The following is a 14,761-nucleotide window of genomic DNA, read 5'->3' on the forward strand; positions in this document are numbered from 1 at the left end:
ACATACAATTATTGCATTAATAATGCACTTTATTTTGACTGTACAGTAGAGAAAGGAATTCACATGGTCTCATTGGGGTTGGGGGTTAATCATTTTTGCAATGCAGTCTGCTGAAAATGATGGAACGCGTGACTCTATATCGCTGTAACGCTATAACGCTGTGGTCAAAGTCGGACTTTCCACAAAACACATTTTAAGATATTCAACACTACTGCCATCTGGCATCTCAAGTGGATTGTGCACCCCCAGCCCCTCGTCACGTTTCATGTGTCAGGTAAACCGTGACGAATGGGGCCATACGAATCCCCTTCCTACTAGACATGCTCCTTTCACCTTAACTGCTGTTAACTTATTTATTTAGTGTTTTTTGTGGTGTTTGTCATGTGTGGATATAAAATGGTTCACATGTATGTATCTGTCTAATAAAAAAAACATACAAGAAGAAGAAGATGAAGCACTTGTCTCGGTCTAATCAATGATGTGTTTCATCAGCGGTGTCATTAAGCCTTTTGTAGGGAGCCTTGAAATATTCTAAAAACCCCTTAATTATTATTATAATTATTTTTATTTTTTAAATTGCATTTACAAAAATGTGCGGACAAATGTATTATCAAGTAGCCATAATGTGAGTTTCAAAACCTGAAATAAACATGTCAGATATCCCTTTGCTTCATAGCATAAAATTATAAAAAAATATATATTGTAATTATTTCTGTGTTAGACTATATTGCCAAAAGTATTTGGCCACCTCCCTTGACTCACATATGAACTTGAACCATTCCTAACCCATAAGGTTCAATATGATGTCGGTCCACCTTTTGCAGCTATTACAGCTTCAAGTCTTCTGGGTAGGCTGTCCACAAGGTTGCGGAGTGTGTTTTATAGGAATTTTCCACCATTCTTCCAAAAGCGCATTGGTGAGGTCACACACTGATGTTGGTCGAGAAGGCCTGGCTCTCAGTCTCCGTTCTAATTCATCCCAAAGGTGTTCTATCGGGTTCAGGTCAGGACTCTGTGCAGGCCAGTCAAGTTCATCCACACCAGACTCTGTCATCCGTGTCTTTATGGACCTTGCTTTGTGCACTGGTGCACAGTCATGTTGGAAGAGGAAGGGGCCAAACTGTTCCCACAAGGTTGGGAGCATGGAATTGTCCAAAATGTTCTGGTATCTGGTAGCATTCAAAGTTCCTTTCACTGGAACTAGGGCTAAGCCCAACTGTTTTACACCACTGCATCTGACGCTTTGCATTGGACTTGGTGATGTATGGCTTAGATACAGTTGCTCGGCCATGAAAACCCATTCCATGAAGCTCTCTGCGTACTGTACGTGGGCTAATTGGAAGGTCACATGAAGTTTGGAGCTCTGTAGCAACTGACTGTGCAGAAAGTCTTTGCACTATGCACTTCAGCATCCGCTGACCCTTCTCTGTCAGTTTACGTGGCCTACCACTTGGTGGCTGAGTTGCTGTTGTTCCCAAACTCTTCCATTTTCTTATGATAAAGCCGACCGTTGACTTTGGAATATTTAGGAGCGAGGAAATTTCACGACTGGATTTGTTGCACAGGTGGCATCCTATGACAGTTCCATGCTGGAAATCACTGAGAGCGGCCCATTCTTTCACAAATGTTTGTAGAAACAGTCTCCATGCCTAAGTGCTTGATTGTATACACCTGTGGCCGGGTCAAGTGATTAGGACACCTGATTCTGATCATTTGGATGGGTGGCCAAACACTTCTGGCAATATAGTGTATTACTAGTGCTGGGGGTTAAGCCGCCCCTGTCTTTAAAAACTAATGACTCCTGTTTCGAACTTAAATCGAGGGTCCCTGAACACACCATGATTATCTGCTATAGGTTACAAAAAACAAACTTAAACATAACTTTGTCCGATATTTTAATATATTTGCCTTTCTTCCAACACCTCATCCTGGTTCCCAAATGGATAAAAGTGAGCCTTGATGACGTCACAATGTCTGTGTTGTGTAAACAGAATGAACTGTGCTACACTTTTCCCACTTTGATTCAAACAACCTAACTATGGAACGTTGACAGCAAAATATATTAGATAATGTTTTTAAATAAATGACAGACTTGAAATTAATAAGAAAAAAACAGATGTCATATCTTATAAAAAAAAATAAAAAAAAGTCACATGCCCCCCCTAGTGGTTGTTACGGAGCCCCTAAAGGGATATGGGGGGAAACATTTTTTATAATTTTTTTTTTTTTTTTTTAGACATGTATCACGAGAAAGTTTCTCGTGCGCACGAGATACATGTCTTAAAAAAAGAATATTAATAAAATAGAAATTAGAAATTCTTTTAAAATTTTTTTTATAACTTTATAAAAAGTTTCTCGTGCGCACAAGATAGTTTCTTGTGCGCACGAGATACATGTCTAAAAAATAAATAAATAAATATTATAAATAAATACATGATTGTAGCTGAGATAGGCTCCAGCGCCCCCCGCGACCCCAAAGGGAATAAGCGGTATAAAGTGGATGGATGGACATTTCCCCCATGTCCCTTTAGGGGCTCCGTAGGTTGTAGCTCTAAACAACTGTCTTATTTATTGGTCATGTTTGGGGGGGGGGGGGGGGGGGTTGTTTACTTTTGTAGCTGTATGTTGAAATGGCGCCGCTGAATTGGCAGTTGGTTGCATATCACTTGCATATCATGCGTTACATACTGTACATTACCTATTGCACTATATTGATTTATATTATTATGTGTTGTCAACTTTGTACTTTTTTTCATGTGATTGCCTGAAATAAAAATAAATAAATAAAAAAATAAATAAAAATAAAATACAAATAAAATTACAGATACAAAATTTTCAAGACAGAAATCATATTAGAAAGTATCCAGTAACAAACGTGTCCGCATCAAGACAATTTGTTTTATCCAAGTTTTTGCACGTTTATCGTGTTTTGTTTACTTTCTCAAATAAAGCCCAAGTGTCAAAGCCGTTTTAAACTGGAGATATGGAACACTTTTCGTTCCTATTTTTGTCACCTTTTCATATGCTCTTTGGAGTTTATCTGGAATATAAACATAACTGTTGAACACAATGGCTTGAACTGAATTGGAGTCGTCAATTTGTATGTGATTATTTATTGCTACACATTCTCACTTTGATTCAAACTAAATAATTATGGGACGATGACAGCAAAATGTATTTGATTTTTTTAAATAAATGACAGATTTGGATTAAAAAGAAAAAAATAAATGTCATATTTTATATTAAAAAAAAGTCGGCCCTAAACAACTGACTTATTTATTGGTCATTTTTGGGGGGTTTTCCTTTTACTTTTGTAGCTGTATGTTGAAATGGCGCCATCAGCTCTGTCGCTCTTTTAATGTCTTTTATGTACTTTGTTTTCCTTGATGTTTTCCTCTTGTTTTTTTTTTTTGTCTTTTTACATTTTTTGTGGACTTTTTGTATCTGCCGTGCAACCACATAATTGGTATAAATATAAATAAATAAATAAAGTGGGATAGGCTCCAGCACCCCGGTTGGAAATGGATGGGTAAAGTCTGTTGTATCCGAGCGAACTACACAAAATAGCCACTAGAGGGCACTTAAAAAAAAAACAATGATGAGGATAGCATCACGTTGAAGGGGTCTTTTGCAGTTAGGAGTTTTTATTTCACTTTCACGTCACATTTGACCTGCTGCTCACCGAAAAGTAATTCTTCTTGACACGTGGGTGAGTTTAATCTGCTTTTCTATGCCGTGACACAGTTGTTACCCCAATATTTTTTTTGTACATATACCAGAGTATGTATTATCTTGTTTATCATTATTTACTGTTTTTCTGTCAACATGTTAAACAGGTTGTTTGAAGGAATTATGAGTAATAGACATGCATCCGGCAAATATAGGACTAAATAAGATCTGATTCTTTCTACTCCTTTTGATGTTCCCTCGTGTAACTTTATTGTTCAGCATGTCAAAAATAAATAATAAAAAAACAACATCTCTACTTGTTAAAACTAATGAATGTAGTTATTTTTTTAATTAATTTAGTTATTTTTGTAATTATTTGTTTTTTGCTGCAGCTGTTACATATACTGTAATATTGTACATGGTCATTGGGATTTGTTATATATTGTATATATTATATAAAAATATAATATAATATATCAGTATACATTATATACTGTATATACAAATATTACATATATGTTGTATTTTATGTTGCTACTATGGTACATTTTTAGTCTGCTTAATACCTGCATTACCCTTTCCACCCTAACCCTTTCCATCATTTGAAAAAACAACATCTCTACTTGTTAAAATGTTCAAATAACGAATGTAGTTTTATAATTTATATATATATATTTTTTTCTGCAGCTGTTACATATACCTTAATATAGTACATGGTAATTGGGATTTGTTATATATTGTATGTATTATATAAGAATATAATATAATATATCAGTATATATTATATACTGTGTACATAATATGTAAATATTACATATATGCAGAGGTGGGTAGAGTAGCCAGAAATTGTACTCAAGTAAGAGTACTGTTACTTTAGAGATTTATTACTCAAGTAAAAGTAAGGAGTAGTCACCCAAATATTTACTTGAGTAAAAGTAAAAAGTATGTTGTGAAAAAACTACTCAAGTACTGAGTAACTGATGAGTAACGTACACACACACACATATACATATATATACATATATATATATATATATATATATATATATATATATATATATATATATATATATATATATATATATATACACATATACATATATATATATATATATATATATATATATATATATATATATATACATACATATACATTGATATATACAGTATATAATTTATATGTATTTATTTTGCTGTTTTTGTTTACATGTTAAAGATGTTTTAATGAATATACATGCATGTTTAACATATAGATTCCTTTCTTTCATGAAGACTAGAATATAAGTTGGTGTATTACCTGATTCTGATGACTTGCGTTGATTGTAATCAGACAGTAATGATGATAACGTCCACGTTTTCAAATGGAGGAGAAGAAAAGTTCCTCCTTTCTGTCTAATACCACATGAAAGTGGTGGGTTTTTGGCATCTTATTTGTACAGCTTCCATATTCGTTTTTATACACTTTACAAGAAATATATTGGCGTCAAACTACTTAGCTTGCTAGCTTGTTTGCGCTGGCTTTCGGAGACTCTTGTTTTGAAAGCGCAGGCGCGATGGAACGGCACTTTTATTGTGAAGACAGGAACTGTGCAGTCAGTCTTTAGGCTTTTGACGGGATGTACGGTTGAAATATATATTTTTTCCTTCACACTTTTGATTGATTGATTGGAACTTTTATTAGTAGATTGCACAGTACAGTACATATTCCGTACAATTGACCACTAAATGGTAACACCCCAATAAGTTTTTCAACTTGTTTAAGTCAGGTCATGTGACCACCTGGCTCTGTTTGATTGGTCCAACGTCACCAGTGACTGCATCTGATTGGTGGAACGGAGTGAAACGTCACCAGTAACGCAGGCACTTTGAAGGTCTGTCTGACAGACCAAAACAAACAAAGCGTGCATTAACAGATCGATAAAAATTAGTAGCGTGGAGCGAGCTGAATGTAGATAAAAGTAGCGGAGTAAAAGTAGCGTTCCTTCTCTATAAATATACTTAAGTAAAAGTAAAAGTATGTTGCATTAAAACTACTCTTAGAAGTACAATTTATCCCAAAAGTTACTCAAGTAGATGTAACGGAGTAAATGTAGCGCGTTACTACCCACCTCTGCATATATGTTATATTTTATATTGCTACTACGGTACATTTTTAGTCTACTTTAATACCTGCATTATCCTGTCCATCCTAACCCTTTCCATCCTTTGAAACTGAGCGACTGTGTGGATCAATAAAGTTTGATTTTCCATCATGTAACTTTATTGTACTCCAAAAACAACATCTCTACTTGTAAAAATAACGAATGTAGTTATATAATTTTTTTTTTCTTTTTTTTCCCTGCAGCTGTTACATATGCCTTAATATTGCACATGGTAATTGGGATTTGTTATATACTGTATATATTATATAAGAATATAATATAATATATCAGTATATATTATATACTGTGTATATAATATGTAAATATTACATATATGTTATATTTTATATTGCTACAACAGTATATTTTTAGTCTACTTTAATACCTGCATTATCCTGTCCATCCTAACCCTTTCCATCCTTTGAAACTGAGCGACTGTGTGGATCAATACAGTTTGCTGTTCCCTCATGTAACTTTATTATTCAGCACGTCAAAAACAAATAATCCAAAAACAACATCTCTACTTGTTAAAATGCTCAAATAACGAAAGTAGTTATATAATCTATTTTTTATTTTGTAATATTGTACATGGTAATTGGGATTCGTTATATATTGTATATATTACATAAAAATATAATATATCTGCATATATTATATACTGTGTATATAATATGCAAATATTACATATATGTTATATTTTATGTTGCTACTATGGTACATTTTAAGTCTACTTTAATACCTGCATTATCCTGTCCATCCTAACCCTTTCCATCCTTTGTAACTGAGCGACTGTGTGGAACAATTTCCCTTGTGGATCAATAAAGTTTGTCTAAGTCTTAGTCCAAGTAGAGGCTTATAGTATTTTCCATCTATTCACAAATATTCATATAAATACCGGCAAACATTTTTAACAATTTGTTCAAATTTTAATAATTATAATATGTAGCATTTTATATTATAATATACATTATAGTAATTATACCGGTGTTCTGTCCATTGTTGACACTTCAATAAATGTGTGAAAAAACTTTTAGATAATAATGAGTCATATATTGGAATATGGGATCCATTGTTTAAATTAGTTTTAAATATGAAATTAACCTAAAATATGACTTCTTTTATCTTTGTGGAAAATATTGGACACAATGTGTTGTCAAGCGTATGAGATGCGATGCAAGTGTAAGCCACTATTTTTCATTTTTTAAATGTTTTTATTTTATTTTTTATAAATGGCTGGGATGATAATGTAAATGAGGGATTTATAATCACTGCTATATTGGAATTCCTATTAATATTGATACTGTTGTTGATATTATTCATTTTTGTTTGACTACTTTTGGATTGTTTTGTGTCATGTTTGTGTGTCCTCTCAATTGCTCTGTTGATTGCTATTCTGAATGTGGCTGGGCCGGTTTTGGTTTTGTATTATTATGGTATTATTGTGTATCATTTTATTGGACTGATTAATAAAAATAAATAAATAAATAAATAAATAAAAAAATAAAAAAATAAATATATATATATATATATATATATATATATATATATATATATATATATATATATATATATATATATATATATATATGTGTGTGTGTGTGTGTGTGTGTGTGTGTGTGTGTGTGTTTGTGTGTGTGTGTAAAACAGTAATGTTTTTAATTTATCTTTATTTTTTAAATTGGTTTTGTATGGTTAAGCATTACTTATTACAACAATAATGCCCTTTTTTTGTGTTATTTTTTTTTTTCTTAGATTTTTTACTTGGGTAGTGAGCTTTGAAAAAAATAAAATAAAAAAATGGTCTTGTGGAAAAGTTTTTGAAGTGTGCAGCAAACAGTCTTGGTTGCTGCCAGACGGCAAGCGCAAACGATATAACGATCGGGATTTAGAAAATCAGTTTATTTTAACTAGACTCTGAAGAGAGATGACTTTTTTGGCTCCCAATTGGCTGCTCATATTTTTGTTTATTACCAAAATGCATACAAAATAAAAAACACAATGTAAAACTATGTATATTATTTATTTATAAGGTTGCATTTACAGTATAGCCCAAAAGTTTGGACACACCTTCTCCTCATTCAACGCGTTTTCTTTATTTTCGTGACTATTTACATTGTAGATTGTCACTGAAGGCATCAAAACTATGAATGGACACATGTGGAGTTATGTACTTAACAAAAAAAGGTGAAATAACTGAAAACATGTTTCATATTCGAGTTTCTTCATAGTCATTTTGATAGTAGGCTATTATAGCTAATATAAACATCATGTGTTGCCTTCATTATAACACTTTTTTTTGCGGCTCCAATATTGTTCTTTCAACATTTTGGGGTGCCAACCCCTGTCGTAGCACGTAACTGTGGTGCGTTCAAGGAACCTTGATTCAAGTTCGAAACAGATGCGTCACTCGGTTTTTAAAAACAGGAGAGGCTTAACTCCCAGTAGATGCACTAATAACACTGTGGGGGGGCGTGGCCTGCGGGCCTGCGGAGAAGTGGGGCGTGTCAGGACCGGCCTCGATATTAGCGGCAGGTGCGTAGATGACACAGCGTCAACGAGCGAAGAAGTTGATAGGGCTGAAATGGACAAAAAGGACATTTTATTGAAAAATAAAACACTGTTCAAAACCCTGAATGTAACTGTCATGTCCGTGGCGGGTGGTCCAAAGAACCCGGAAGCAAGAAACTTCCACAAACACTAATAATGATAATGATATATTGCTATTGTTATCCACTAGTGATAATCCTACACAATGAAGCAAAGGAAAACTTGATAATCATATTTAAGTGAATAATGAATATATGACTATTAAAACTTACAAATCGTGGAGATATTGCTAGCTGTATGCTGCATTCAAAACCTTTTAAAAAGTTAGCTTTTAATCAAATGAAGTTATTTTTTAGTGCATGTAAACATAGTGACTGTGTGTATCTGGGGCGATGACCTTATGGTTTGGTGGGGGTCCTTAAAAACTCTAATAATAATAATAATAATACATTATTCTTAAAAAAAATATAGTTTAAAACCTGCTCAGTGGCCTAGTGGTTAAAGTGTCCGCCCTGAGATCGGTAGATTGTGAGTTCAAACCCCGGCCGAGTCATACCAAAGACTATAAAAATGGGACCATTACCTCCCTGCTTGGCACTCAGCGTCAACGGTTACAATTGGGGGTTAAATCACACAAAAAAAATTCTGAGCGCGGCCACCGCTGCTGCTCACTGCTCCCCTCACCTCCCAGGGGGTCGAACAAGGGGATGGGTCAAACGCAGATGATAAGTTCACCACATCTCGTGTGTGTGTGACTATCAGTGGTTTAACTTTAACGTTAGTCCACAGGGCTTGAGTGTGTGTGTTTGTGTGTGTGTAACCCTTTGTGGGGGGGTGTGGCCTGCGGACCTGCAGCGAAGCGGGGTCTGTCAGGGCCGGCTTCGAAATTAGCGACAGGTGCGTAGATGGCACACCTGGGCCGGTTTATCTAATCACCGGTCGCTCTGTTATAGAGCACCAGCCGGGAAGGAGAAGGGTGGTTGATGATGGAGAACGAGTACGAGCACGAGCATGAGAGAGAGCGAGGACTGACACGTAACGCAATGACTGAAAAGGAACACAAAGAGCATTTATTGAAAAATAAATCGTTGTTCAGAACTACGAATGAAGCTGTCATGTCCGTGATTGGTGGTCTGAAGAACCCGGAAGAGCAAGTCTTCCACACCCTTGTTTCAATATCTGCTCAGTCTAGTCACATGTGGCACCAGACATTGTGACCAACCATGTGCGTCTTTGACAGCTAAAAAAAAAATATCAAAAGATGAAACGGGGGGAAAAAAACGTGGAGCTCGTTCACTTGAAAAGTCAGTTTTAAAGAGCTGGATTGTTCACGAATGACCCATCACCATACTGAAACCTCAATTTGTTTCCTTATCTTTCATGCAAAATGATTAGTTTTTGTTAAACACTAAAGTACTGTTGACTTTTAAACAGAAACATTACACAAATTAAAATGAATATAAAAATATCTCTTATGACTCCGCGTTCTCCCTGTTGTTGTATTTGTGGCCGATGGGAACACAAATGTTTCCAAAGTGCTGCACAACAATATTAAAAACAATATTAAAAACCACATTCAAATATTATCCTTAGCTCCACCAATGACTGAATAAAAATGAAAAATAAATAAATATAAAACCAATACAAAAACAATATAAAAATAAATATGATTAAAAACGATTTTAATGAGTAAAACCAATTAAAACAGTAAATAAAATCGTTTAAGACTCCAATAGTTCCTGTTTTTGCGCACCCTTGTTTGTTTTAGTCACCATGGCGACTCATTAGTTTCACCTGCCTCTTGTGTTCCGGGCGCGCACCTGTTTGTAATCACTGATATTATTTAAGCCTGTCATTGCCAGTTAGTCGGGCCGGCGACATTGTTCATTTCATGCTCCGTTCAAGCTTATATTCTTGCGATTGCTCTTTTCATGCTTCATGTTAGTGATGGGTTGATGAGGCGTCATGAAGCGTTTCGACACATTGCAAAACTGTATTGATACTGTGTCGATACTGTGTCACTAAATACTGACATCTGCTGGACATTAAAAATCCCTACAGGCAACCTATGGACCGACTCAACTGACACTGATTTTATGACCTAGTATATACAATAATATAAACCAAGTCATTGTATTTCATTTAGGATTATTTCATATCTTCATTTAAATACAAATATATTTTTATCTTTTTTAGATACAGTCAATAAATAATGTGAACATGTATCATAACATGGAAATCTAAGAGAACCTGTTGTGAATGAGGATGCTTGTGGACTGGGAATTTTTTTGAATTTTTTTTTTTTTACACATTTTTATAAAAAAACAACAAAAAAACAGTTTTTCCAACGTATTAAATTTTAGACGATTTCTCTTCTTAGTTATTATTTCTCCGGCTGTAGAAAACACCCGCTCACGGGGCACAGAGGAGGCGTCGGTGTGACACAGCTCGCGTATCGGTTACGTGACCAAAACAGCTCATGATCGGTCACGTGACTTTCTAAAGGCGGTACGTGCACCGACACAGGGTTTTGCTCTATGAGCTCGACGCATGCATCGGTGTTGCCGGACCCATCACTAGTTTGCACCTATTTGAGAGGAGAATAAATATATTCCTACCTGCTACTGTTGTCCGGAAAAGTCCGTTTGCGTCCCGGGAGAACAATCCTCCCTGTAAGCTGCAAAAAACCCCCTCGTCATGACACACACCTGCTTTGTTCTAGCAATCCAGACTATTTAAGTTGTGCGGACGCTTTCCTTCTTTGTGGGGACATTGTTGATTGTCGTGTCATGTACGGATGTGCTTTGTGGACGCCGTCTCCGCTCCACGCGCTGTAAGTCTTTGCTGTCGTCCAGCATTTTGTGTTTTGTTTACGTTGCAGGCAGTTCAGCTTTAGTTTCATTTTGCATAGCCATGCCTAAGCTTTAATGCCTTTTCCTTAGCGGCACTCGTCTTTTGTTTATTTTTGGTTTAAGTGCTAGATACCTTTTTACCTGCACGCACGCTGCTTCCCGCATAATGTGATCACGACAAACCACGTTTCCGACATCTACAAAGCAATTAACTACCTGCTGCCACCTACTGACATGGAAGAGTATTACACGGTTACTCTGCCGAGCTCTAGACAGCACCGACACTCAACAACGGCACATTATTTACGGATTATAATTACTTGTGTGCAAAAAATATTTTTAACCCAATTAGGGGAAATTACATAATCTCCCTCAGCACAACAGTGGTTGAAAAACACTTGTCTAGACTTTGTTTTTGCTGGGTTGAATGTGGTGTGCATGGCAGTCACTCCCTTTTAATGGACCTTAAAGCAAATGACGACTAAAGGCTATTTCTCCTCTCGTGCAGCAGACAGTGCGCCATGCAGACCCACTCCTGCTGAATATTGATATGACGAGGGTGAGTCTGCATCAAGTTCTCCAGAACTTCCTTAAGCCAAGGACGAACATTCATTGTGTGTGTGTGTGTGTGTTATCTGTTGATGGCTTTGCATCAGTTTGACATGTTTGGGCTGCGTCTGACCTTACTGCTCTGGATCGGAGGAACATCCAGCACGCAAGGTTAGTTGCATCTAGTTTTCTTGTCACATATTCATTATAATCCGGAGATATTCAAGTTGCATGTGTAATTATGGAGGAAACATTGCACACTGCATCAATGCATATATATATATAATTAAAATCAAAATTAAATCAAGTGGAAATTGATAGAGTATATGAAACAAAATTCTTGGGAATAATAATTGATCATAAATTATGTTGGTAACCGCAGATTGAATATATGAAGGCAAAATATCCAAATCCAGTGCTGTTTCTCCCTGAGGTGCAGGTAGACAGCTGAGTCTTGGCCTGAAGAGTTTGCCCGTCCATGCTGTGCCATGCATCGGCTTAGTGGTTGTTTTGTTTCCCCAATATATGAATCATCATTACAGTGGATAGCATGCACCAGTTTGTTTTGCTGGGTGTATATATTCAAACAAAGTGTTACTGTTCAAACTGTGTGTAATGTTACAGTGGCCAAAATAATTAAATACACCGAATTTTCCGGACTATAAGGCGCACTTAAAATCTTTTTTTTTTCTCTCAAAACTTGACAGTGCACCTTATAACCCTTAGAACCCGGGGCGCCTAATGTATGGAATAATTCTGGTTTTGCTTACCGACCTCAAAGCAATTTTATTTTTCCTACATGTTGTAATGATAAGTTTGACCAGTAGATGGCAGTCAAACATAAGAGATACATGTAGACTGCACTATGATGGCAATATGACTCAAGTAAACAACACCAACATTTTATATGTTCCATTGAAAATATAGAACATTACACACCGCGCTCAAAAATCTATAAAAATGTTTTAGTACGACTTTGGTAAGCTTGATGTGCTTCAACATACGAGTATTATTATGGTGTGTGTGTATAAGATAAGACATATTTTCTGGCATTTTGTTATGCAAAAGCAACTTTTCTTACCTTCTGGTACCTGCTGATGTGTATTTGGGATCTGCATAAATCCTGAAAAATTGCGCCCGTCCGCCTTTGTAGTCTGTGTCGACACCGTAGTCGATAAGCTTCTTCTTTTTCTCTATCTTCTTGTTATGGGACATTCATCCTCCGCTTTTGCTATTTCTAATATAAAGTAGTGTAAAGTTCTTACTTATATCTGTCAGTAAACTCGCCATGAATGCGCTAAAACATACCGGTGTAGTGAGTTTACATTATTCACCCAAGGAACTTTAGTTGTTAAGCGTTCCGGTCGGACGGTTTTTCACGGGACACATTTCCGGTGTTGTTGTTTCCGGATGAGGAGATGCTCCGTTATTGGTTGAAGTAAAGTCTGAATGTCATTAAAACAGTTAGCTCCATCTGTTGACACTTCTTCATCTCCCGTCCTTGCACGCTACACCCCTACAACAGATAGATAGACAATTTAGAGTGAAAAGCAAATTTTTATTTTCACTCGCATACAATACATTCTAACTTGGATTGTTTCCCTGGCTTCGAGATTCTCCCGAAGGACAGTTCGGCCAAGACACAACAAACTCCCTTCTTGTCTCTCATGGACACACACCTGTTGTTGTTGACTTTGGACTTATCGGCTGCACAAGATCAAGGCTGCGGAACAGAGACACACTGTAGGCTTACACACAAACAACATGCATCCACAAAAATATACGCCACACATACACCCCCCCAACCCAACGCCCTCGACGCAAATCCCATAGGGGTGATGGAAGGATGGTCAGCGCCGAGAGCTGCGGCCTACCATCATGACCTTGCACTCCCTTCCCTCTGTTGCTAGATATCTCGAGATGTACGTTGTAATATGTATATGTGCTTTGCTATGGAGGTTTTTTCCCACTCCAGACTAGGCCCCCTTGGGAGCCCCGTCTAGATTGTATGTTTTTTTTACTCATCCTTCCCCAGCGTTTGACCTTTTTTCCCCATCTTTTACGGGGCGCCTTGTGGCAACCCCATAGCGTTCCTGTTCTGTAACCCTGTACACTGTTTGTTTGTCTAATCTTGAACGGGTTTGTGCTGAAAACAAAGTTTTGTTGTACTTGTACTAACTATCTATCTATCAACAAAGATAACGGAGAAAAGACGCTGCCGAAGGGTTAGGGTTAGGGTTAGGGTTAGGGTTCGGTTAGGGTTAGGGGTAGGGTTAGGGGTTAGGGTTGGGGTTGGGGTTGGGGTTAGGGTTAGGATTAGGGTTAGGGTTAGGTTTAGGATTAGGGTTAGGGTTAGGCATAAAGAAAAAGAGTTAGGGTTAGGGTTGGGGTTGGGGTTGGGGTTGGGGTTAGGGTTAGGGTTAAATAAGACCGCCCACAAAACGGCACATCCTGAAGCGACTGTTAGAAAGCGGCTTGAAGATGGTCTGTAAAACATTATCTATGCAACATTTTGACCAAAGAACCACCATTACATGTTATGTAGACCACAAGGAAGTGTTTTCCAATTAGAAAAAAATTATAATAATATGACTCCTTTAATGCGCCCTTTAATCCGGTGCACTTAATATATGAAAAAAGAAATAGAAAATAGACCATTCAACAGCAGTGCGCCTTCAACCCGATGCGCCCTATGGTCCGGAAAATACGGTACATGTTAAATTAAACCTCTGCCTTGTTTTCAATGAATACTTACGCCTACTATGCTACTGTATTTGAAGTCTGTTAATATGGTGGTAGTTGGACAGCGTGTGTTTTCTGAGGTGGTACTTGGTGAAAAAAGTTTAAGAACCACTGCAGGAGCCTACACCAAAAAGGACCGAACTGACTGAGTTAACCTTGTGTCATCTTAGGTGAGGTCATATCTTCCCCCACTATACATGCGGAGGCGGGCAAACCTGTCCTGTTAGGCTGCAACGTGACGACGACCACGGGGGACAGCGG

At 36.8% G+C, this 14,761-nt stretch overlaps 1 long non-coding RNA gene across 1 annotated transcript; it reads left to right on the forward strand.

Annotated features, from left to right (window-relative positions):
- The first annotated feature begins 2,620 nt into the window (after window positions 1-2,620).
- On the forward strand, window positions 2,621-14,760 carry LOC133622462 (uncharacterized). Its single transcript, XR_009817778.2, has 4 exons — window positions 2,621-3,709; window positions 11,718-11,768; window positions 11,866-11,929; window positions 14,671-14,760. It is a non-coding gene; the product is annotated as an uncharacterized lncRNA (long non-coding RNA).
- The last annotated feature ends 1 nt before the right edge of the window (window position 14,761 follows it).

Source organism: Nerophis lumbriciformis, linkage group LG23 (assembly GCF_033978685.3).
Source record: "Nerophis lumbriciformis linkage group LG23, RoL_Nlum_v2.1, whole genome shotgun sequence".
NCBI lineage: Eukaryota > Metazoa > Chordata > Actinopteri > Syngnathiformes > Syngnathidae > Nerophis > Nerophis lumbriciformis.